Raw genomic sequence first — 23,777 nt, forward strand, 5'->3', positions numbered from 1 at the left:
TCTTTGGCAACTGTTCATCCACTCTGGGCCCCTGTTAGAGTGGGTAATAGCAGAAGACTCTCAAATTATCTTGTTGTTTGCTAAATGTGATCCTAGTGAGCACCTACCTTCCCTTGAATAAAAATACATACAAAAGTAAGTACAACATAATTTTACAATACTTTACAGCTTACAGAATAGTTTGGGGAGAGAGTTTCCAGCGAAGTACTACTTTGAAAAGCAACATGTAACTCTCCCAACCAAGAGCCCTATAAAAATATCTAGGCTAGAAATTCCCCACCCACCCCTTAAAAAATGTGTTCAGGCTAGAAGCCAAGGGAGAGGCTGGGCTGCTGCCCAGAAACCTCATGGTCTTTGTGGAAGTGACAAGCCCGTCAGGACCAGCAGAGGCTATCTGCGGCTCTCCTGCGAGTGACTGAGGCCCAGGCCTTGGGGCCAGAAGAAAGGCAGACCTGCAACAGTTGGGGACCGTAGATGCTCAGACTGTCTTGTCTCTGCTGAGAGGTGGCGGCATTTGGGTCACATCATCAGCCAGGGTGGGGGTGGGGGGCGAGCAAGCCAGGACTGTCCCTGGACCAGCAGCCCTTGCTGGCACAGAGTTCCTGCCCCTTCTAGCACTGTCTGCAGTGCCTGCTGCCATGGCCTCCCCGGTGGCGGCCGGACCTTACAGTGCACACGTGAATGTCCCCCCCCTTCATCCAGCTCTGGGGGAACTCTGATGGGAGCGCACTTCAAACCCAGACAGGCTCCACTTCAGTTCTAACAGGACCCTAAGCAATGAACCATTTAAACCCATTTAGACAGAGACATCTCTCAAAAATACTGAATAATCCCTGGGCTCAATTAAAAAACCGCTAGCATTGAAAAAAAAAAAAAGAGAGAGAGCGAGAGAGAGAGTACTAGTTCAAGTCCTTCAAGAGGCAGACACCAAGATAGGATTAGTGCAGATGTCTTGGGGAAACATTCGTGAAAGATAAAACAGGAGGAGCTGGGAGAAGAATGGGGGAAGGGTGGAGGGTGGGGCCGGAAGTCTGACTGTGCCACATGGCAGGGCGGGGCAGGGGGGGTGGTCAGGCAGGAGGTGGAGGGTTCTGGAACCTAATTCTCTTTTATAGGGGTCCTGTGTGTCACAGGAATCACCTGCATTAGTATCCCTGCAAAATGAGTCACTAGGTGGGAGTATCCCCTTGAAGTGTGGCCAGGGTGCATGGTGGTGGAAGGTCCAAGAAGGGCACCACAGGGACTGTCAATCACTCCTGCTCTCCTGTGTGCATAGCCCGGCCGCCACACTTTGCACTGCGTGGACCCACTTCTCCATTCAGACCCCAGGGCCGCTCCGCAGGCCTCTCTTTCCGGGAAAACACAGAGGAGGGAGGTCAGCGGGGTGAACCACAGCCTCCATCACGGCAGTAGGTCTCAGGGCCACGACACTCATCCTGGTCCTCCTCCACCATCTGTTCTGAATGCCCCTCCTGCTGGGAAGCCGTCATCTGAGCAGGTTGCCATGGCTTCCCTGGAGGGTGTGACCCAGACCTTCATCTGGAGGAGTCCATGCCCTTGGCAATCAAACCTTCTCTGGCTACATGGCTGCAGGTGCCCATTCACAGTTTCAACGGGGGAAGGGTGTGCCTGCGGGCAGCCACGTGAACCACCCAGGTTTCAGAGGTGTCCCTCCTGCCCAGCAGCATGAAAGCAGCCCTACTTCCAGATGAGCAGAACCAATTACTCTGCGAAGCCAGTGACTCCCTATCTGCTGGACCCCGGACATAAGGAGTCCAAAGGGCCCTGGTGGTCCAGTGGGACACTTTGGGGACCTGACCTTCAACTCTGTAGGGCCCAGAGTTGCAAGGACAGGAAGACCGACAGTCCCTAATAAGCCCGTGAAAGAGATGCTACATCTGCTTTGACCCTTCAGTTCCTGGATCCTCACACGCTTCCTGTGAGAGACACAGCCCCGGAGAAGGGTCTCTGACATGCACCCTGAAGGAGGACGCCCATACTTTCACTGTTGCCTCCTCCTGTCGCTTCAGCTCTGCTCTCAAAAGCCTCTCCAGTGTCTCAGAGGCTAACTGACTCTGGGCGGTGCAGCACGCAATGTGACACCTGGGGCCCATTGTCATAAGCCCGCTCCCACACTCCTTCACTGTCATGTGGGCCTCCAATTGGATGTGATGCTTGTGAGGTTCCTTAGGGGCTCTCGACCGGGTGGGCTGAAGCTCTGTAAGTAAGGTAGACCTGTGCCTGGAATATCTACTCACCGAGCTCTTCCACGATCAACATAGGCCAGTGCAGTTGGCTTGCCACCAAGTATCCGGGTGATCTGGAGGAATAACGAGGGCCACTACGGTTCTCTATCGCTCTGAACTTGGACATTCTGAGGTAGCTAGATCTGCCTTGGAAGTGCGCATCCATGTTTTTGGGTCCACGTCTATCGCAGCTTCCATCTCCCCCACTGTGACCACTCCGCTCACATGCCCACCGTGTCAGACCTGGGTAATGAAGACAATGAAGACTGGGGATGTCTTCTGGCTAAGTCATTTTGTCTGCTTGGGGGTTCAGGGCCACTTACATGGTGAATGATCCCTGGTAGATGTCAACAAGTGGTACGAAAATCTTCACTCTCCATATCCACACCCAATGGCCCATTCACATGCCTCCACCCCAGAATTCCTCATTCCTGTCCTACAGCCTTTTCCTTCTGGGCTCCCAGTCAAACCACAGGGCCATTAAATACTGCCCAGGAATCTATATATTCTCATCCTGGCCTCTTCTCCTTCCACAAAGAGTAAATAGGCAGGGGCTTGAAGCACTGCCTGTTGGGCAGCTTTCCTTCTCTGTTGTCTTCAGAGTACCCTGGACTGCGGCTGGAATGCAGCTGCCATTCATTTTCAGTTTGTTCCCCCAGCAAGCTGACTCTGTCTATAAGCCCAGCTCAGACCTTTTCCTCCTTCTTCTTCTCTTTATCCAGAGCCCCCCACCCCCATCTTCAGCCATAAGTGTGAGCTGGAGAGAGGTCCTGTTGTCATTGTGGTGGGGATGTGGGGGTCAGAGCCACCTGCTCATGCAGCTTACCCAGACCCTCTGGTCCATCTTTTGAAAGACTGCTGCTGGACCCATGTGGCCTTATGACATGATGAATCCAACAGACTGTAACTCAAGGATGGGGAGTTTCAGACACAGGGCTGTTTGTTGCCCCCTGGTGAAGTGCGCCATCCTACCAAGGCCCTTAACATTGCAGGAGCATTTTCTCCAAGCGCATATGATTTCCTGCTGTAGGTGGCATGGGCTCGACTTAGAATTCCTCTTCTCATCCTGCCTGATGGGCAAGATGTCGTCAATGTAATTCGCATGCCATGTTCTATGGAATGTCCAGGCAGCCCACATTTCTTTGGACCATATTATGATGGAGGGCATAAGAGTTAACAGAACCTGAGGCAAAACTGTAAAAGAATATTTTAGTCCATCCCACATGATTACAGACTGTTTCTGATAGTCTCTCTCACTAGAATAGAAAAGAATGCATTTGCCAAACCAGGGGTCACATTCCATGTCCCGAGTTCTCATTAACCTGCTCTGCCAACATCACCACACCCAGAACGGCAGCCGCATTCCAGTGACTGCTTGGTTACTCTTGTGGTAGATGATAGTCTCTCTCCAGGACCCACGCGGGTGCTGCAGGGCTGAATTTACACAGAGATAAGACAGGGAGCCTCTGTTAGGTCTTTGAGATGACTTGGGTGGCCCAGGGGGTGGCCCTCATGGAAAGAGTCACTGATGTTCCTCTGTGCTGCTGGCCCCCCAGCTAGATGCACCTCCCAGCCCTCCTGACTCCAGCTAACTCAAAGAGCAGCGAAAAGGGGCCTCTCCTGACTTTCACAAAACTTTAGTCCTGAAAAGGGCTAGAAGGACCTGAGGTAGAGTGGAAGATTCCAGAAAGATTCTGCATTTCAGGATGAACTTGGGGAAAATGACTTTGGCAAGGAGAATGACCTTCAGGATGGGGCAGGGCCACCCCACTTCCACCCCACTTCTAACTGGCTGGGCAGGGGTGAGGGTCCCACAGCAGGACCACCTGGCCTGAGGCCTCCTGGAATCCCCCACTTGGCACAGAGCCAAAGCAGAAGGGGCACCCCCCCCCCAGGCCCTAAGGGGTCTGACCAGAGAAAGTAAAGTGACCGTTGGGGTCTGGGGCTGAGGCATCACGGACAGAACCAGGCAGCAGACACTCCTGGCTCTGGCTTGGGCAGAGGTGCTCTCTGCCCACCCCCACGTCCCATGACACAGGGACCTCCTGGATTCTCCAGCAACAGGTCAGAAAATTCCCTATGATGGAGACTAAACAGCGAAGGTCCCAGGGTCAGGGAGCTGACTAGCCATGGAGATGAGTCACAAAAAAGTAAAGAATACGGTGTCCTGGCACTGCTGAGAGTGGGCACCTCAGAGAGGAGCAGGCCGCACCGGGCTGGAGAAGCTCTCGGCAGGGATCGCAGGCCCACCAAGCTGCCAAACTGTCAACAAGGCCCAAGGATTCAGATGAAAAACCAGACAAGGCTTTTTATAATAATGATTTAAAATATCAATAGAGATGAAACCAAAAAGAAAAGCTTGAAAATTGTAATAAAAGTGTTAGTTCGATTGCCATAAACAAAACCTCCTACAGATCAGTACAAAAAAGTATAGCACGTAAATATGTAATTCATCAAAAAATAAATAAATATAAATGGACATATACGGAAAAAAAATCCGCTTTACTGATAAAAGAATTACAAAAAAATTTTTTAAATAACGCACAAACAAGGATTCAGGCCAAGTGGTCCCCGATGTGGGGTCAGAAGTGCTAACACACAGCTACTGTCATTTGGGCCCCCAGTCAGGAGCTCCTGGTGGCCCCGCGTGGACGGGTCTGAGGGGCCCGCCAGGCCGTGTAGAGTTGCTCCAACGCCACCTCCCCACATGCCGGCCTCTACCAGCAGGACACGTAATTGGAAACAGACCCCATGTGTGACTCAGAGGAAGCTAGTGCCTCCCTCCCCCACCACTCACACAGGCTTTTTAACCAGAGGCTTCTCTTCCTGTGAGCCCCTGGCTTGATCTGGCTGACATGTGTAGGCCACACAGCTGATCTCATCCAGCTGGGACATTCTAGAAGGTGCTGCTCCCATGCGTGTCCACCTGATCCGGGAGAGTGGTCACCACAATTTCTTATCCCTACCAAGAGTACTTGTCTACATGCATGCACATACATACATAGAGAGATGCACATATATACACATAAACACATGCATGCACACACAGAGACAGGAAGTGAGCCATGGGAAGTGGGGAGCACCAAGACCCTCTTTCCAGTCACAGGACTGTCCCTCATTCCTCGTTGAAAAGCAGCCTCCGTGCTCACAGCAAGTCAGCCCCTGCACGATGGGGTGCTTTCACAACAGGGTGTGTGCCATGGAAACATACGTGCCATGAGGGAAGTGTGTCACAGGGAGGTGCCATAGGGAGTTGTGTGCACCATGAGGTGTGTGCACTGTGAGGCATATGCATCATGGGAGGGTGTGCACCGTGACTGTGTCATGTGCTGTGCCCCTGACGAAACACGCAGACCTGCCTGAGCACCTTCATCTCCTGCAGCCCACCCTTGTGTTACCGCTCCCGTTTCCTGGAGGATGGCTCGGATGAAATGCCTTGCCCACACCCACTTGTCCTCTGGCTCCCCAGCTCTAGAACCCACCACCAGGTGACCTGGATTAGCCGTGCCCCTCTTATTATTACGCTTTTTTTTAATTGAGATATAATTGACAGATAACATTATAGTAGTTTCAGATGTACAATGTCATGATTTGATATTTGTGTATGTTGAGAAATGATAACTATACTAAGTCTGGCTAGCATCACCACATATATTCATTAATTTTTTTCTTATGATGAGAACTTTTAAGATCTACTCTCTTAGAAACTTTCCAATATACAATATAGTCACTATGCTGCACCTTTTATCCCAGGACTGACTTATTTTATAAGTGGAAGTTGGTGCCTTGTGACTCACTTCACCCATTTCACCCACCTTCCACTCACCACCTCTGGCAAGCACCTCTCTGTTCTCTGTATCTATGAGCTCAGCTGTTTTGTTTTGGCTTGGTTTTAGTTGTTTGTATTTCACGTGTGAGTGAAATTACATGGCATCTGTCTTTCTTCTCTGTCTGGCTTTTTTCACTTAGCACATGCCCTCAAGGGGTCCCTCTATGTTGTCACAAATGGCAAGATTTTGTTCTTTTTTTTATGATCTTTATCCAATAGTCTATTAATGGACACCTAGGTTGCTTTCATATTCTGGTTATTGTAAATAATGCTGCAATGAGCATAGCAGTGCATATGTTTTTTGAATTAGTGTTGAGGGTTTCTTCAGATAAATACCCAGAAGTGAATTTGCTGGGTCATACGGTAGTTCTATTTTTAATTCTTTAAGGAATCTCCATACTGTTTTCCATAGTGGCTGCACCAATTTACATTTTCACCAACAGTGCACAATGGTTCCCTTTTCTCCACATGCTGGCCAACTTGTGTTTGCTCATTTATTGACGATAACCATTCTGACGGGCGTGAGCTGATATCTCATTTTGGTTTTCACTTGCATTTCCCTGGTGATTAGTGACTAGGGTCTTTCATGTACTTGTTGGTAATCTGTATGTCCTCTTTGGAATGTGAGCTTCTTACTGGGAGCCAGGAGCACTTCCGGTGAGTGTCAGGAGGGTGCAGCCTGCAAGCTGGTGAGGTCCCCTGGTGCTGTCCAGCGGGTCCTAAGCGCAGCTCCACTTGCAGGGCAGAGCGAGAGACGGCTGGCCTTGCAAGGAGCTGGAGAGCAGGGGGCTTGGTGGGGGAGCATCCCCCCGTGCACATCGGTTCTCCACAACGTGCATCCTAAATGGCACCCACTCTTGGCCCAGAGTTTGTTAGTGAAAAGTCCCGGACTTGGCTGGTCCTCATACATTGATACCAAGGTGACAGGCGAGCTGGGTTCTGACCAGAGGCCCTGAGGAGAACTGTCTTCCAAGCTCATTGAGGATCGTTGGCCGAAGTCCAGCTGGAGGTCTAGGTCTTCTGACCATCTGTCAGCATGGGGCCTGTGCAGCTCCTTCCAACTGTCCCCTTTCTCTCAGCTGCCCCCCCGCACCTGAGTCTCAGAGCTGTGTGGTCAGGTGGTCTCCCATCCCAGGGTCAAGTGCCTGGCCACCTTAACAGCGCCTGCAAACAGGTCACCACAGGCCTGACTCCAGGGGCCACCTGAGAACTCGGCCCCCACCGACCCTGAGCTGGGCCCAGGCTGTATGGGACCGTGAGGTCGGGAGTGGTATGAGCCAGTGCAGACCCCACAGGCCTTGTGGGCACGAAGTGACTTTCCTGGCACCCCTTGATAAGAGAAGACAGAAAGGCATGAGCCACAGGTTTCCCCACAACGTGTCCACACAGAGGGCTTATGCTGCCAAAAACATGTGTGTCTCTTTCCACAGTTACAAACGGCCAGGTTCCTTCCTGATAAATTAGCTGTGACACATTCACCTGGACCCACCCCTACAGAACATTTTCTTGGAGAGACTAACGTGGCTCAATAACCCAGGTCTAGAAAGTGTGCCATTACAGGAATCCCTGTGGCCACTTCAGCTGGCCCAGGGAGAGAAGCTAGGGCCGCGCCGCGCTCAGCCGAGTGACGCTTCCCTTAGGCCCCACAGAAGACTCCCATCTCCAACTCTAGAAACTGAGAGGTGGGCCCTGAGCAGGGAGGGGAGGGGAGAGCCCTGCCAGGGGCCTCTGCTGTGGGTGGGGCTGGCAGGTTGGCCAGTCACCTGGCTCTGGGGCCCAGGCCACAGGCACTCCTCTGCCCAGGTTGCCTGGGTGAACAGCCGCTGGCGCAGAGCCTCAGCCCCTTCAAGCCCGCGTGGGCAGTGCAAAAGCCCACCCCCAGGGGGACAGCTCCCTTCCTCAGGTCAGGCCGAGAGGGTAGAGAAGAAGGGCCTGCCAATGGGGCCGTCAGTGGTTTTGTATCAGAAGTAGCTTTCCGGGTCCACAAGCCCTACATCGGCCGTGGCTCACACATCGATGCTGAAGGCCAGGCCCTAGGAGGCCTCTTCCAGTCGCGGGGCCTGCAGACTGGCAGGTGCTCTGGTCCCTTCTCCGGCAGGGAGAGCCCTGGCCCTCTCACCCACTCACTCGTGTCTTCCAGGCACCACTGTGCCCCCCAAGGCCACCAACAGCTTCCTGCCCCTCCAGTCCTCATCTGACCCCCAGCCAGAGGGCCTTGTTCTCAGGCCAGGGCAGCCCTTTCCGACCCCCATCAGCAGGACCCCGGCTGCCTCACAGGTCAGGCCCCCGGTGGTAGGGAAGACCCCTTAGCAGGAGCATCGTTCCCATGTGAGGCTGTGCCCCCATGAGGCCCTGGATGGCGTCGCCTCCCCCGTTGATGGAAGCGGTGACCGCCAGTGTCCCTCCTGCGCCTGCCACCACGCTCACACACACAGCAGGTTAGGGGTGTGGGTGACTAAGTGGGCAGAGAGAGCGAGGGTTGTCGGCACATTGCTAGCTTCACGGCACCTCATCCACGGTGGCCTTGTGCTCATGACAAGGGGGTCTGTGTAGCCAAGGGCCATGCAGGGGAAGCTCTGGGTTTCAGGGGCGGCTGAGCCTGAGCCCGAGCCCCTCCTGGCCCTGGGAGTCCCTGCTCCGGATGGGAAATTGCTGGGCCCTTGCAGCATTTGAGAATACCCCGCACCATGATTATCCAGAACTCTGGATCAGGCCCCCTTGAAGTCGCTTCCAACTCACAGATGCGTTCCGGTCACCACCCACAAAGCAGCTCACCCCCCACTGCAGGTCTATGGGAATACGTTAGAGCTGCTCATTTGCTCTGGGTCTCAAGGCTGTTAACCCTCAGACAAGCTGTTTCTGTTTAGGGCTTGATTTGTCCGACAATTTAAAATGTCTTCCTGCCAAAAAGTGGTTCCATCAAAGGGAACTGATTTTTCTCTGTGGCTGATGTCGCTGAATCTCCCTCCCAGAGTCAGCCCACAGAGAGGGGAGAGGGTAGCAGGCCACGTGAGGGCGCAAACCAGGGGAGGAGTCTGTGCAAGCGTCCCCAGGACACCCGGCAGGGCGCACAAGGGGCTCCATCACAGCCTCCCGCCCTTCCTGGCTTCAGGGAGCATTGCAGTTGGAGAGGGATGGGGGTCACACAGTCCCTGAGTTCTGGCCCTGAGTTGGGGAGCTGGAGGTGGGCCCTGTTAAATGTGTGTCCTTCCAGGTGGCCCCGAGGGTCCCTTCCAGGCAGTGTCCCTAGTCCCCAGGGAACACCGGTGCACACCGGCTCCTGGTGCCCAAGGGGCCCTTTAGCCTCCTGACCCCCATATTGGGCAGCAGGGCTCTAAGCGAGGCAGTTCTACAGGTGGGCATGCTGCTCTCCGGCATCCGACAGAGGGCGCACCTCCTGCCCCAAAATAGGAGAACCCCAGACATCCAGGACCCCTGCCCTTCTCTCTCCCTTCAGACTTTGCGAGTGTAACTTAGGAGCATGTCCTGAGCACAGCACCCCCGTTATTTACCCACCATGACTATGCCTGTACCTTCCCCTGCATAGCAGGACCCGTGAGAACAGAAGCTGTGTCTTTCTAAGATCCCAGCCCCTGACAAGGTGACGGAGGCTGCAGTGGAAGACGACACGGACTAGCTGTGGTCTCATCCCCTAAGAGCTAGAGTCCAGTTCTCCATTCTTGAGTCCTGGCTTTGACCGGCAAAATATGGCAAAGCGTCGTGGTGCGGCTTCTGAGCCTGCATCTCAAGAACCACTGCACTTCTGCTCCCATTCGGTCACAGTGCTGCCACCAAGAAAAGAGGTCTACATTATCCTTCTAGAGAAGCAACAGGGAGGAGAACCAAGACCCTGTCCCCACGAGACCTATAAACAATGCCATCCTAGATCACCCAACCCCCTCCAAGGCTCCAGCTGACTGCCACCAGAATGCTCTCACGTGAACCATCCGGTGAGATGCCCAGCTGTTTGAGCCCAGCCCAAAGCGCCCACCCACCCCCTACCCCCCAAAAACAACAAGCAAATAAAACGGTTGTTTTAAGCCATTACGAGTTGATGGGGCTGGGGTGGCCCTGATGGGGATGAAGGGGTGGTGATGGCGGTGCTGGGACCGACAGCAGCAGGCGGGTGACGGTAGTGGTCACGGTGAGGCGAGGCCTCCGGGCCTCCTAAGTCATCACAGGAAGATTAACATTTGCTCATTATGGTTCTTGTGTATTTTGCTGTCCCAGTTCTCTGAGTATATGCGATGTCCCTGGAATTATATGTACCTTTGAGAATCAATCCAGTGAGATCTGTAGGCTCTCGTCCCAGGAAAATGCACATAGGCAAAGTTGTGCTCAGACTTGGGGGCCTGGTGACCCTGCCCCCTTGGGGACTCTCAGCGAGAAGCCCTGGGAGGTGATTACCTGGCGTTCTCACACCCAGCAGGCCAGGCCAGCCCCTGGAATGTGTGTCAGTGTGGCCTTCTTAAGCCAGCAACAGTTGCACGACCTTCTGGTGACCCTTTGCATCTAGTACAGAACAGCTGGTTAAAAGGAGCTTTTCAGGAGACATAAATATTTTGAAATATTTGTAATCTAATTTCTTGTAGTTTAGACATGCTCAGAGGTGGTTGGGGGGAAGAAGTTCAAAGACCTGAAATTTTCTCCCCCCTCCAGCCCCCCTCCCCTGTGAGCATCGTCTACCGTGAGGCTCTCCGGATGCAGGAGCTGATCAGCCCACGTGAGTGAGGGGGGCACTGTGGATGCCACTTTGGGGTGCTGCTACCCTTGGGCTGGGCTCACTTCCCAAGAAATGACTGCACGCCCAAGGCTGGACATGCAGGGGAGGTAAAGGCCCCTTGGGAGCATCATCACAACTGGATTGAGCCTACCAGATGCCCATGGCCCCTTTCCACCCAGGAGGCAGCTACTGCCCAGCAGCATGGATACCTCAACCTTCCTGTCACCTGGTGCCCTCGCCTGCTGCATGAGGGCCTCTCCCCAGTGCACAGCCCCTGAAGAAGTAAGCAATTACCAACGCAGAGTCCTCACAACATGCTGTGTCGTCATAAATTAGACCAAAGCAGAAGGGTCTGCTGCCCGGCCCTAGGAGAGATTGCTGAGACGGATGATTTAGTTTGGGCTTAAAAAAAGCAAAAGCCCGCTGCTCTACCACTGACTTGGAACACACAGTGACATACTGCCCAGTGCCCATTAATGGCGGGTTTTGTAATTTCTGAATAGTCCCTGAGGAAAGGCGAGAACTGTTGGTGGGGGCAGGGTGGGGGAGGAGAAAATTACTCTCAACCCCAAGGGAGAGCAAAGGAAAATGTGAGTGCAGAGTCATGTTCTGAAAGGTCCTCTTAAACGCGTCTCTGAGGCTGTAAGAACAACGCCCCGCTACCCAGAACAGTCCCACAAGATGTGCTGAGCATGAGAAAGCCACAGAGGGCTGGTCCACACGGAACCACTTACTGCCTCCTTGGCCTGAGAACATGTGGGCAGACAGACGGAAATGGCATTACTCAGTGCTCCTCTGGCTGACAGACCAAATATAGAGCGCTCCTGCACTAATGGCTCGCACATGTCTCTGTAGGTATCCATTCCTCTCCTGAGCACCAAAGTGTATCTGTGTTACTCATCTGCACGCCTTCTCTCCGCACACAGGCTCCAAAGCAGAGGAAAGGCACAGTCCCGTGATCTTGGCATGGGCTTCCTCACTGGAAACTGGGACCAGTACAACTCACATGGGACGCGGGTGCATCAGGCCTCGCAGGCCCTTCAAGCAGAGGGCGGCTCGCGTGAAGCCTGCCAGGCCCTCGGATCGGCGCCCCGGGAGGAGGCAGGGCTGACATGCGTGCCTTGCCATTCCTCTGCGCCTCAGAATCCCTGCGCTGTCCTGCCTCTGCCTGTAGGAACAAGGGGGCGGTATGGCTGCTGGTGTGATCGTGGGCCCAGCTAACGGGGATGCCAAGGGGGGTATGATGAGAAGGGAGCAGAGCAAGCCCACCTGCGATTCTAGAACATCAGAATGAGCCCACCTCTCGGCACATCAAGGAAAACAAAACCTGGTCAGAGAAGAGATAATAAAAAGACAGTGAGGCCGAGTCTGGTTCCTCTACGGCTGTCTCAGTAAAGCCACCCCAGGAGGCCCTGTTGGTTTTCATAGAAACATGGGCATTTGGTGTCATTGCTGCAGTTTGAGGTCAGTCAGTCCCACACCGCGCGGAGCTCACTGTCACCTACAGCCAAGGGTGGGATGGACCGCAGTTTGAACCTAGACAACAATATCAGGGTTCCAGGTCCCCCTGTGAATGTGCACAGGGCTCACTCTGTGCCTGACCTGCCCCAGCAGGCCATGTTGTCTTGGGAAGATCACTTAGCTCTCCAGCCTGTTTCCCTTACAGCAGAGGGCAGGAGGGAGCTACACAGAGGGTTCATGAACTGCACATCCAGCGTCCCGCGTGGCATGCTCCTCGGGAGGCGTGGAGCAGTTGTATGGCCGATGCTATCATTACCACATGAAGAGACAAACAAAAACCCACCACGTGGGGTGCCCAGCCATTACCACAGGATCCTTCCACAGAAGGAAGGGGTAGGAACAGCAGTGTCCCACCAAAGTCGCAAAGCAAGTGCCCAGCCTCTCTGATGGGTCCAACGCAAAGCCAGAGCCTGGTGTCGCGAAAGAAGCTAGAGGCGACAGCTGCCCTGCCCAGGAGAAGGAAGAGTTTCCCTAAAGGCGAATGCCCTGCAGATGCACGGCCTTGCTGCGGATCCCGGGGCTCACCCTGAGCTCCGCAGGCCATGTTTTCCCACACTGACACCTCCCACACCGCGTGGACTGAGAACCCAGCCTGGGCCCGCTACCCAGACGCCCCTGCCCCTGGCCGCTCCAAGCTGGCTGCCTCTGTGTCTCCTGAGATATGGACCAGAGCAGTATTCCTCAAAGTGGGCCGTGTTGCTTTCAGAACCCAAAAAGGCCTACCGGGCCCTGTGCTTCCTCTTTTCAAGTGGAAGGAGCAAGATGCAGCAATTAGTCTTTTACTTTGGGGGCTATCACAGCACCCCCCCTGAACTCCCCTGAAGTGCAAACCTCTGGATTTACAGAGCTCTCTTCCACCCTCTGGGACACATGGGCCCTATGGCCTCCAGCACACCAGGCTCCCCGCCTTGTCCTGCCCAGTCAGCATGATGTCATCACCCTAACGGATCTGTCTCCTGTCCTGTGGGATGGATATCCAAGTGGTCAGGCTCTCCTCAGACTGTATTAGGACAGAGGGAGAGTTAGTGCGGCCCAGAAGCCAACCACAAATGAGTATTACTGTCCCTCCCACGTGAATGCAAACGGTTCTAATCCTCTTTTCCAAATGGGGCAAAAAGAATGTAATTGTTAATCAATAGCCTTAACCTGCTGTGACAAGGACACCTCACCTGGCACAGCAGATGCACTTGGGCTGCTACTTGGTGAAGTCTCAGGGTCATTGTCCAGGATCTGACATTCTCTGTAAGGCCCAGACCAGCTCTTGACATCCCCCAGGACTTGAGCTCCAGGGACGCCATGTGGTTTGTGCTTTTCCACCTGAGCTGTGGAGGGGGCGGTGCTCAAGGTTCACTCTTGGGCGTCCCTCCTACAACACCTTCAAGTGCACAGGCCAGGATCCCAGCATGCAGGTACAGTGACACACTTGGGGACCAAGGGAATGACCACTCGGTGGTCTGTTGACTAGGGGACCAACAGTGACCAACACTTCAGCCAGGATTCCTTTTACTACCTGGCCCCTCCTCCAACAGGGAGGCCATGATGACACTTTAGGTCTTCAAGTTCTGTGTCCACTCAGATTCTATGTCCAATTGTCTTCAGAATATCTTGACAGTCTTTTCCCCAGTGTTCAGTCATGCAGTAAATGCTGTAGGTCTCTTTGCGGGGGGTATCCAGTGGATATTACAGTGTATGCATGTGCAGGTATGGCCTGGTCCCTCCTCCTGGTGGCTGACCACCTCTGCAGTCAGCACTTCCGGATGGGAAAATTAGCTCCAGTCCAAGAGCAGCGCAGGGATCATGCCTTCTCACTGGAGCCCCTGCCTCTTCATTCCTCCTTGGCCACCCACCTCCTTGTACATGTCTGCTCTGCTTGACACGGGCTTTCAGCTTCCCCAAAACTAAGTTTGCTCATGACCTGGAGAGCTTGCCAGGGGATTAAGTTCCATGTTCCGAGAAAGTGTCTCCAAGCCAGTTAATGCTTCCTTCCCGTCTTCTGCTCCGGCCCCTGAGTCAGTGACCCAACGTCCTTCCCCAGGGGCGCATCTGGCTCCTGCAGTTGTGTGCTGGCAGCTCCTTTCCTCCCCGCCCAGGCCCAGCACATCCCCATCCAGGTTACATTGGCCTATCTCCCTGATCAGGGCAGCCAGAGGACAGGGTGGGGCGGCGCCTGATGAGGGCACCTGATGCCTTGTTGCAGGGCAGGGAGCTCAGCACCCTCCAGCACAGAGGAAGGGCTGGTTCTTAACGAGGGAGGGGTGGCCCTCCAAAGGCTCCAGGAGGTCAGCAGCCTGCAGACCCACGTCCTCAGGCTTCCACTCGGATGTCGCAGGCATGTCTCAGGGTCTCAGGGTATCCTGGCTGGGGTCCTGACTTTCACAGACCGACGTCAGCAAGCATTCAAACTCGCCTGGAGCCAGAGTCTTCTCACCATGTCCTCTGCCAGGGACGGGATTTCTCCTCAGGCCAAAGAGGCCTGCGGTCCTCACCCTGCCTCCCTGGCCGCTGGTCTCCCTTACCCTTCTTCAGGACTGTCAGCGCAGATCAGCACCAACCCACCGCCCCCTCTAACACCCGAGTCCTCGAACCTGCAAGCCGCTCTCTCCCACAGGTCAACCCTGATGAAATCAAGCAACCAGGCCTCCACTTTGTTCCAGGAACCACCTATACCTCTCACACCAAAAAGGATGGTGTCCCCTTTAGCTGCCAGTGGTGGGCGAGCCAGCAGGAACCCCCTCCCTCACTCCCTGTATCCACTGGGAACCCCTACGGAGGCACCTAGGCAGGACTTGATATGATTAGAGATCTACGGGGCAATGGCTGTGAAGGGTCCCAGGAGGGACTGAAAATGATGGAGGACCTGCAGACCACAGGCGAGGGCCCTGTGAAGGACAGAGCAGGAGGTGGGGGCGGGGTGGCAGGAATGGCAGGCTGACGGGAACACAGAGAGCCAAAGGAATCCCCAACCAAAGGAGTGGGCCTGTACTCCTACCCAAGGCGCTGCGCGCGGGGAAGCGCAGCCTGTGAGAGGGCAGGTGGACGCAGCGGCCCCGCACGGGCCCCACCGGCGTGCTCCCAGGGCAGGGCCTGAGCTTTGGTCACGACCAGCACAAGGCTGCCACACTCATGCACATGTGTACACAGACTCACACGCTCACAGGTGCACCCACACACTGACACACTTATACCCACATGCACACACATACACCCCCAGTGCGCCCCGGTTTCAGGCTCCGAGTGGGTGGGAAAGGAGGCCAAGGAGAGTTCTCTACTCGACTCACGCTGCCCAGGGAGGGGGCAGTGGAAAGCAGAGTGGGCACTCGTGTATGTCCAGCCTGTGGGGGCTCTGGGAGCTGGAAGCAGGTGGGAGGTCGTGTGCTGGGGCCACGGCAAATATGCAGGACTTTGGACAGCAGAGCGGGGGCAGCCTGTCCCTCCTCACACAGGAAGATGTTCCTCCTCTACTCGAATAACCACTACTGCTGGGCTCATGAAGAACACAGTTGCCTCTACAGATGCCTGCCTTTGGCACCTTTCAGTCTCCTTTGGCCAGGAGATGGGACCCAGGAGCCAGAATCAGGGTGCAGGTGGAAAGAGGTGGTCCAGAAGACCAGAGGGTGCACACAGGACCTCGCCGGGCACAGACGGGTGACCAGGAGGCTCTGGGTCTCTCTCCTTTGAGTGGAAGAGGGCTGACTCAGGGACTTGCAGCGTCGTTGCTCATCTAAGGCTGGAGCTTCAGGGTGCTCCCTCCCCGCTCCCCCTCCCCCCTCCCCGCCCACACACACACCCACCAAGGATGGTGGTGATGCGGTCCTGTCCCACCGTCCAGGGACCTTGCCCCCAGTCCTGCCAACATCTCACCTCAAGGAGAAGCCCTTGTCCTGGGGGGCTGCCGCTCTAGCGTTTGGAGTGGGGCTCCCCACCACACTAGGGACATCACAGTGCCCCCCCCGCCCCAGCGCCAAGGGTACCTGTGGGTTCTCGCAAGGAAGAGGGCCTTTACTTCCCACTCAAAGTACCTGAGGCTCTGGCTGTCCTGGTTACCCTTGCCCCTCCCACCCCTTGCGACTGACCCTTGCTCTCTGACATCTCCCCTGTCACCCCAGGGCTCAGGGCTGGGGGAGGCCACCAAGGAAGGACACATGTTCCGACCAGTGTCGTTGCGGGAGCTGTGTGTCCCGGGACGGAGAACCGCGGGAGCCCCGCTGTGCTTGAGCAGGGAGACACTGAGCAGGGGGCTCTGGGTCCGCGGACGCCGGGCGGGAGGGCTCTGCGACGCCGCAGCCAGTTCTCCTTCGAGGGGAACTGCAGGCATGGCCCCCAACCCCGAGGGGACGCTGCCTGGGAAGTGGGGCGCGGGCAGCAGGCAGACCTGCCGGGCGTGAGGAGGGCATCTGACTCCGCCCGGGACTGTTTCTGGAGAGGTGGCAGCGCGTCTCGAGGGTGGGAGGGGGTCGCTCCCGTCCCCACTCCCTTTCGGCCCCTCCCGGGTTCCCCGCTTCGTCCCTTCAGCCCACGGGCCCCCCCACCACCGGCCCATACGCGTGGCCGCAGCGCCTCCCGGTGGCCGCGCATCTGGGGGCGGGCTGGGAGGGGGCGGGGTGGGTATAAAGACGGCGGCCCCTCCCGTGGTCCCCTCCCTCCTGCCCACTCGGCGCCGACTCTCGGCGGTCAAGACCCGGAGCCTCCTCGGGACGTGTCCGGAGAGGGCGCCCCGCGTGCGCTCGGGGTCAGGTAAGCACCCCTCGACCCCGGGACTGGGACCGGGCCCCTCCGCGTGGGGACGTGTGGTCTGGCCCTGGAACCCGGGCAGCTGCCTGGAGCCGCGTCCCGCTGGTTGGCAAGTCCTGCCTGACAGGACAGGACGGGACAGGATAAGAGCGCGGAGGACCTGGGTCCCCAGGGCACCCGGAATGGGCTCTCCCAGGCCGGCACCCGCCACGGGCTCTCCTGGCCCGCGGTAAGGAGTCCTCGTTCGCGGCCCCACTTTAACCACTTGGCCCTGGATCACAGTTCCTCACATCCACGCCTTAGCTGCCTCGGCGGCGGGACCAGGGGGCACCGAGTTAATTACGTTCTGTCCCCCCACTTGGCCTCTTCTGGGACAGAGTTGGGAAGCGAGGCTCCCTCCCTATTCCTGGGCTCAATGCTAAGATGCAAAAGTTGGAGCTATCTGCAGGGACCTCACCACCTCCCCAAGTCACCAAGTAGCTGGAGGGGCTCAACATCTCAACTCAGACCCATTCGAAAGCCTGAGAGGTCTGGTGGGATCTGTGGCCCGGAAGACACCTTCAGAGGGTTGAGGGCCCAAATCACCCCCTGGGAAGACTCCCCTTTGATGTGGAACTGGACACAGAGTCTCCAGTGGTGCTGGCCCCTCTCCCCTGGGCCGAGGGAGAGGGTGCTCTTCCTCCTGGAAAGAGTGGCCTGGATAGAATGAGCTCCTGGGGGCAACAGGGGAAGACGGGGTCCAATACCCCAAGGGTAGGAACAGGGTAAGGAGGGACAACAGGTCATACACCCCTACCCTTGGAATCAGCAACAACCCAGCCTTTCCCCCATTCCTCTGAGGCTGGAGGAGCCCTCCAGACACCCCGGCCTCCTCCCCCGAACTCTGCTGGGGAGACTAAGAAGGGGGCTGAGTGGCAGGCGCAGGGAGGGAGGTGGGAACCCAGCTGACGGGGCCTGTGGTGGCTTCCCTGCAGGGCCAGGCCCCGCCCCACCCAGGACCCCTCACCCACCCCCACAGAGCCCCAAGGGCCCAGCACCCTCAGGGCATGGGGCAGGGGGTCAACCTCTGAGAGGCCTACTAACCCTAGTACCATAGTAACAACACACAAAACAGCAGGGTGCGGTGGCTCAGGTGTTCCCGCCATTCTACCCAGTGCCCACCTAGAACGTGGCCCCTGCGCCCAGAAGCGAGACGGCCAGCTCCCGCACCCACAACCCTGGAGGAGAGGAGCTCCGCTTTCAGATGGATGTCCAAAAAGAAGCAGGCTTGAGATCCACAGATTTCCCCAGTTTTTTCCTTTCAACATAGGAGTTCTGGCCAGGAGGCCATCTTACATTTGCTTAACATCCAAGACCAGGAGGCGGGACAGGCACTTGGGGCTCCAGGGGGGAAGTTGTCCGCCTTCCTTCAGTCGTTCAGAAGCAGGAGAGTGGGGCGGGAGAGAGGGCCTGGGCCCTCAGGCACCAGTGACTCGGAATCTCCTGGCCAGACTGGCGGGGCTGGGCATCCAGGGCCCAGGGGTGTCCCTTAGGCTGGACATGGGTTTCAGTAGGCCTCTGGGCCACTCTGGCTGCTTTGAAGCTGCCTCACTATGCTGGTAAAAGTGACCTGGGAGGCCTGTGCAAACCACAAGCCGGCTGGGCCAATTGCTGGGCTCATCTGCAGCGGAAGCCACAGGGAAGGTGACGTCCCAGGCAAAAGCCAGGCTTGATCCGCTGGGCCACCTGGCCAGGTGGGGCACAGGTCCCTTATACTGGGCAGTGCACACCAACACCCAGTGGTGACTCTGCACTGCCAGCCAGCACAGGTGGCCCTGTTGCGGAGGGGGCCCCCTGCGGTCCCTCAGGTGTGTGAGGAGCCGTGGTCAGCAGAGGAGCCTCAGACGAGCTCCCCAGCAGGGACGGACCAGGACAGAAAAAGAATGGCGCGTGCCTGGGAGAAGGAGCTGGGCCTGGAGGCTCTTCCCCGGCCTCAGCAGAGGGTGTAGGCCACTCCCACCCTCTTCAGCCTCCGGTTTCTCGTCTGCAGAACGAGACCAGGATTAATAGCACCTGCCCTTTTTACTTACCAGGGCTGCTGGACGGGGGTCTCCAGGTGCATGGGGTGTAGGTAGATCATGTTTGCAGCCACAAAACACTTTATAATCCTGGAAAAACCTAGCTCTTGTGATTGTTTTAGGTAGAACACAAATATTAATAGTTTTATTTCTTTTAAACATGGCCCCATGTTTAGTCAGTCCCTCCTGTGGTTCCTCTTGTACATTTGCGCAAAACCAAAGGGGGCCTTGGGTTCGAGGGATACAGCTCATTGAGCAGGCCCTGGGGGGGTGGCCCCCGTCTGAGGGGCACACGTTGGCTTTGGGCCATATCATAAAGCAACGTTCTCCGCAGACCCACCTAAGACTTAAAACATGTCAACTCCCCACGCCACACCAGTGGTGGTGGCCCATTGTAGACACTGTGGTGAGCAGATGAGTGTGGGGGCCCCAGCTGTGACGGGCCCCTTCTCCCAGGAGAGCAGAATCTGGGTCAAAACGCGTGGAAGATGTCAAGGCGTTTCCGAGGCTGTTGTCAGATGCCCACCAGAGAAGTGGAGAAGGACCCTGGTGTCCGTCACGGGGGGCAGACGAGGGGCAGTGTTGCTGCCTTTTTTCTTATTTGCCAACGTCATAGGTGAAGGATGCCGCCTTGTTGGTTTGTCTGCGTGTCTTTAGTTTTTGTGCAGTTCAACATGTTTTTGATCACTGGCTCTTTGTAGTGTTGTTACTTGCCAGGTGATGATTTCCCCAATTGCCTTGTGGGCGATGATTTTTTACCAATTTGTAAGAGCTTCCCCAACCAAATTTTTAAAAATTGTGGTAAAATACACATAACAAAATTTACTGTCTCAACCATTTTTGAGTGTATAGTTCAATGGTATTAAGTACATTCATATTGTTGTGCCCCTCACCACACGCACCTCTGCAATTCTTTTCATTTCACAAAACTGAAATCTGTCCCCATTAAACACTTAACTCCCCATCCCCTCCCCCAGCCCCTGGCAGCTACAGTTCTCCTCCCATCTATGATTTTTGAGATACTAAGTATCTCATATACCGTATTTTGCCTTGTATAGTGCTCATTTTTTGCCCAAATTTTTTAGGGAAAAATAAGGGTGCACATTATACACAGGTAGTACCTACTCTGTATCTGTATAAATATTTTTAATTATCTTATTTATATTTATGCATTAAAAGTGTAACTCTAGAAAGCAATAAGGATATCCATATGCAAAATAATACTCTGGAATAAGGTTTTGTTTCTAAATATAAATAAATAAAAATTTATTGAATTAAACATTTAAAGTGAAAGGCTTTATTCCTGAAAGTTTGGGCCAAAAATGTGGGTGTGCAATATATACCGGAGCGCATTATACACAGCAAAATATGGTAGTTGGAATCATATAGTTTTTGTCTTTTGTGACTAGTTTATTTTATTAGCAAAATTTCCTTAAGGCTCACCCATGTTATAGTAGGTGTCAGAATTTCCTTCCCTCTTAAGGCTGAATAATATTCCATTGTATATATACATCACATTATACTTATGCATTCATCCGTCACTGGACACTTAGGTTGCTTGCATGTTATACCCATTGTGAATAGTGCTGCTATGAATATGGATGCACAACTATCTCTTTGAGACTCTGCTCTGAATTCTTTTGAGTATATACCCAGAAGTGGAATTGCTGGATCATATGCATATGGTAAACCCACTTTTATTTTTTTTAAGGAACCACCATACTGTTTTCCACAACACCTACCATTTTACATTCCCAGCAAATAATTCAAGTTTCCCACATTCCCACCAACACTTTATTTTCTGGGTTTTAGTTGGGTTTGTTGGGGGTTTTTTTGGTTTTTGTTTGTTTGTTTGTTTTTTGATAGTAGCCATCCTAATGAGTGATATGTGGTATCTCATAATTTTGATTTGCATTTCCCTAACTAGTAATGTTGAGCATCTTTTTGTGTGCTTATTGGCCATTTGCAATTCTTCTTTAGAGAAATGTCTATTCAAGTCCTTTGCTTATTTTGAATTGAGTTTTTGGGGGGATTTTGTTGTTGATTTTTGTTCTCTATATATTATGGATATTAATCCCTTATCAGAAAAATGATTTATAAATATTTTCTCCCATTCTGCAGGTTGCTTTTTTACTCACAATTTTCTTAATTTTTATAAAAGCCAATTTGTCTTTTTTTTTTTTAGTTGTTTGTGCTCTTGAGGTCATATCCTAGAAATCATTGCCAAATCTAATGCTATAAAGATTTTGTTGACCCACCCCCTGCTCCACACTCAATCTGCAGTGAGTCTGAGATGTGCGGGGTCTGGTACCCACTAATCTCTTGGAAAATGGCAGCTTCTTGCAGGTCTCAAACAGCATCTCCCCACCGCCTCAAGAGTCCCTTTTCTTCTTGGAGCTTCGTTGTTACGATGGGCCTAGTGTCCCTGCATCCCACATCCACCATAGATGCCTGTGGTCCTCCAACAAGATTCAACACTATGGTGCCCAAAGGTCCTTCTCAGGAAACTTATCAACCTGGGGACAATGTAGAATATCAGTGTCACCCAGGATACATGTGCAGTGTTCCTCTTCTTTGCATGTCTTCTGTTTGTCAACCTGATGGCACATGGAACCCCCTCCAGGAGGCTTGTACAAAAAGACGATGTCCACAACTATGAGAACCCTTAAATAGCCAAGTCAGTGAAAACTTTGAGTTTGGTTCACAGTCTAACTATTATTGTAATGATGGTTATTACTTAGTTGGATCGCCAATTCTATATTACCAACTTTCTGAAAATAATACTGTGGATTGGGACAATGAACCCCCACATTGTGAAAGGATTTTGTGTCAACCACCTGGAAAAATACCAAATGGTGTCACCAATAGCCATAAGGATATATATGAATATAGTGAAGTCGTAACTTACAGTTGTATTGCTTCAAATGGGCCAGATGAATACTCACTTGTTGGAGAGAGCAAGCTTATTTGTTCTGGGCATAACAAATGGAATAGTGATCCTCCTGAGTGTAAAGTGGTCAAATGTCAGTATCCAGTCCCAAAAAATGGAGCACTGTTGTCAGGACTTAGACAAAAATATTACTACTGAGCAACAGCTGAAATCGGATGCAAGGAGGGTTTTTACCTTCAAGGTCAAGAGAGAGTTGTCTGTGGAGCTAACAGCATATGGGAACCAGAGCTGCCACAGTGTATTAGAGGACCTTTCTGTACCACCGTCTGGAGAACTAGGTTGGGGAGCAATTGCTGGGATTGTTATTTCTGTGTGAAAACAGAGGTTAATGCCAAATACAAGACCTGCCAGGATAAGTCAAGCACCCCAGCAGAGGAGACCTCTTAAATGGCTTCTAGAAACTGGTGTAGGGCATTTTACCTTTTGATTCTGCTAAATGTCAAGGTCTACATTAAGTTCGCATAGCTACTATGCAAAACAGTATGGAGGTGCTTCAAAAAGTTAAAGATAGAACCACCCTATGATCTCGCAGTTCCACTTCTGGGTATCTATCTGAATGAAGTGAAATCACCATGTGGCAGAGATATTTGCCCCTCTATTTGTTGCAGCATTATTCACAATAACAAAGACATGGAAACAACCAAGTGTCCATTGACAGATCAATGGCTAAAGAAAAGTATGCTTGTACAGTGAAATGCTATTCAGTCATAAAAAAGGAAATCCTGACCCTTGCAACAAGGATGAACCTTGAGGGCATTTTGCTAGGAGAAATGTCATGCAAAGGGAGACAAATACTGTGTGATCTCACTTACATGTAGAATCTATTAAAAGACAACAAAAAGTCAGTTTTGGAGGGACCAGAGGAAAGTGATGGGGGTGGAGGGGTGAGGAAATGGGATGAGGTACTCAAAAGGTACAAACTTCCAGTTAATAAGCATGTATTGGGATGGAATGTACAGCGTGGTGACTATAACTAGTAATACTGTATTGCATATTGGGAAGTTCCTAAAAGAGTAGATCTTAAAAATTCTGATCACAGGGAAAAAAATATTTTTTTGTAACTGAGTTGATGAGAGTAAACTAAAATTATTGTGCTCATCATTTCATAACATTATGAAATCATCATGATGTCCACCTTAAACTTATACAATGTTACACATATCAATAAAACTATAAGGGAAAAATTGAAAAAAAGAGATTGTGTCCTATGTTGTCTTCTAAATTTGTACAGTTTTAGATCTTATGTTAGGTTATGGGCCCATTTTGAGTTCATTTCTATGTGTGGTGTTAGGTAAGATTCCAACTTCATTCTTTTGCATGTGGATATTCAGTTTTTCCAGCACTATTTGTTTGAAAAACTGTCTCTTTTCCCATTGAATGGTCATGACACCCTTGTTGAAAATCATTTCACTATATATGCAAAGGTTACTTCTGGACTCAATTCTAGTCCATTGCTCTGTTATCTGTCATAATGCCATCACCACACTGTTTTGATTATTGTAGTTTTATAGTAAGTTTTAAAATCAGAAAGTGTGAGTTCTTCAGCTTTGTCCTTATCTTTTAGGATGGTTTATGCTATTTGGTGTCACTTGTGAATCCTTGCAAATTTTAGGAAGGACTTTTCTATTTCTGTAAAAATCAACTTTGAGATTTTGGTAAAGATTGCATTAAATCTGTAAATCACTTTGGTAGTGTTGACACCTTAATATTAAGTCTTCTC

At 52.9% G+C, this 23,777-nt stretch overlaps 1 protein-coding gene and 1 pseudogene across 2 annotated transcripts in view; both read left to right on the plus strand.

The window, feature by feature from the left end:
* The first annotated feature begins 16,928 nt into the window (after nt 1-16,928).
* COL6A2 (collagen type VI alpha 2 chain) overlaps nt 16,929-23,777 on the plus strand; it is a 32,086-nt gene continuing 25,237 nt past the window's right edge. For both annotated transcript variants that reach the window (XM_054579289.1, XM_054579298.1), the window contains exon 1: nt 16,929-17,053. The gene's annotated coding sequence lies outside the window, so the exon portion shown is untranslated. The remainder of the gene's footprint in view (nt 17,054-23,777) is intronic.
* Nucleotides 21,422-22,444, plus strand: LOC129073883 (membrane cofactor protein-like; annotated as a pseudogene).

This window comes from Pteronotus mesoamericanus, unplaced genomic scaffold (assembly GCF_021234165.1).
Source record: "Pteronotus mesoamericanus isolate MK-2021 breed Mesoamerican mustached bat unplaced genomic scaffold, CSHL_Meso_final contig_116, whole genome shotgun sequence".
Taxonomy (NCBI): Eukaryota; Metazoa; Chordata; class Mammalia; order Chiroptera; family Mormoopidae; genus Pteronotus; species Pteronotus mesoamericanus.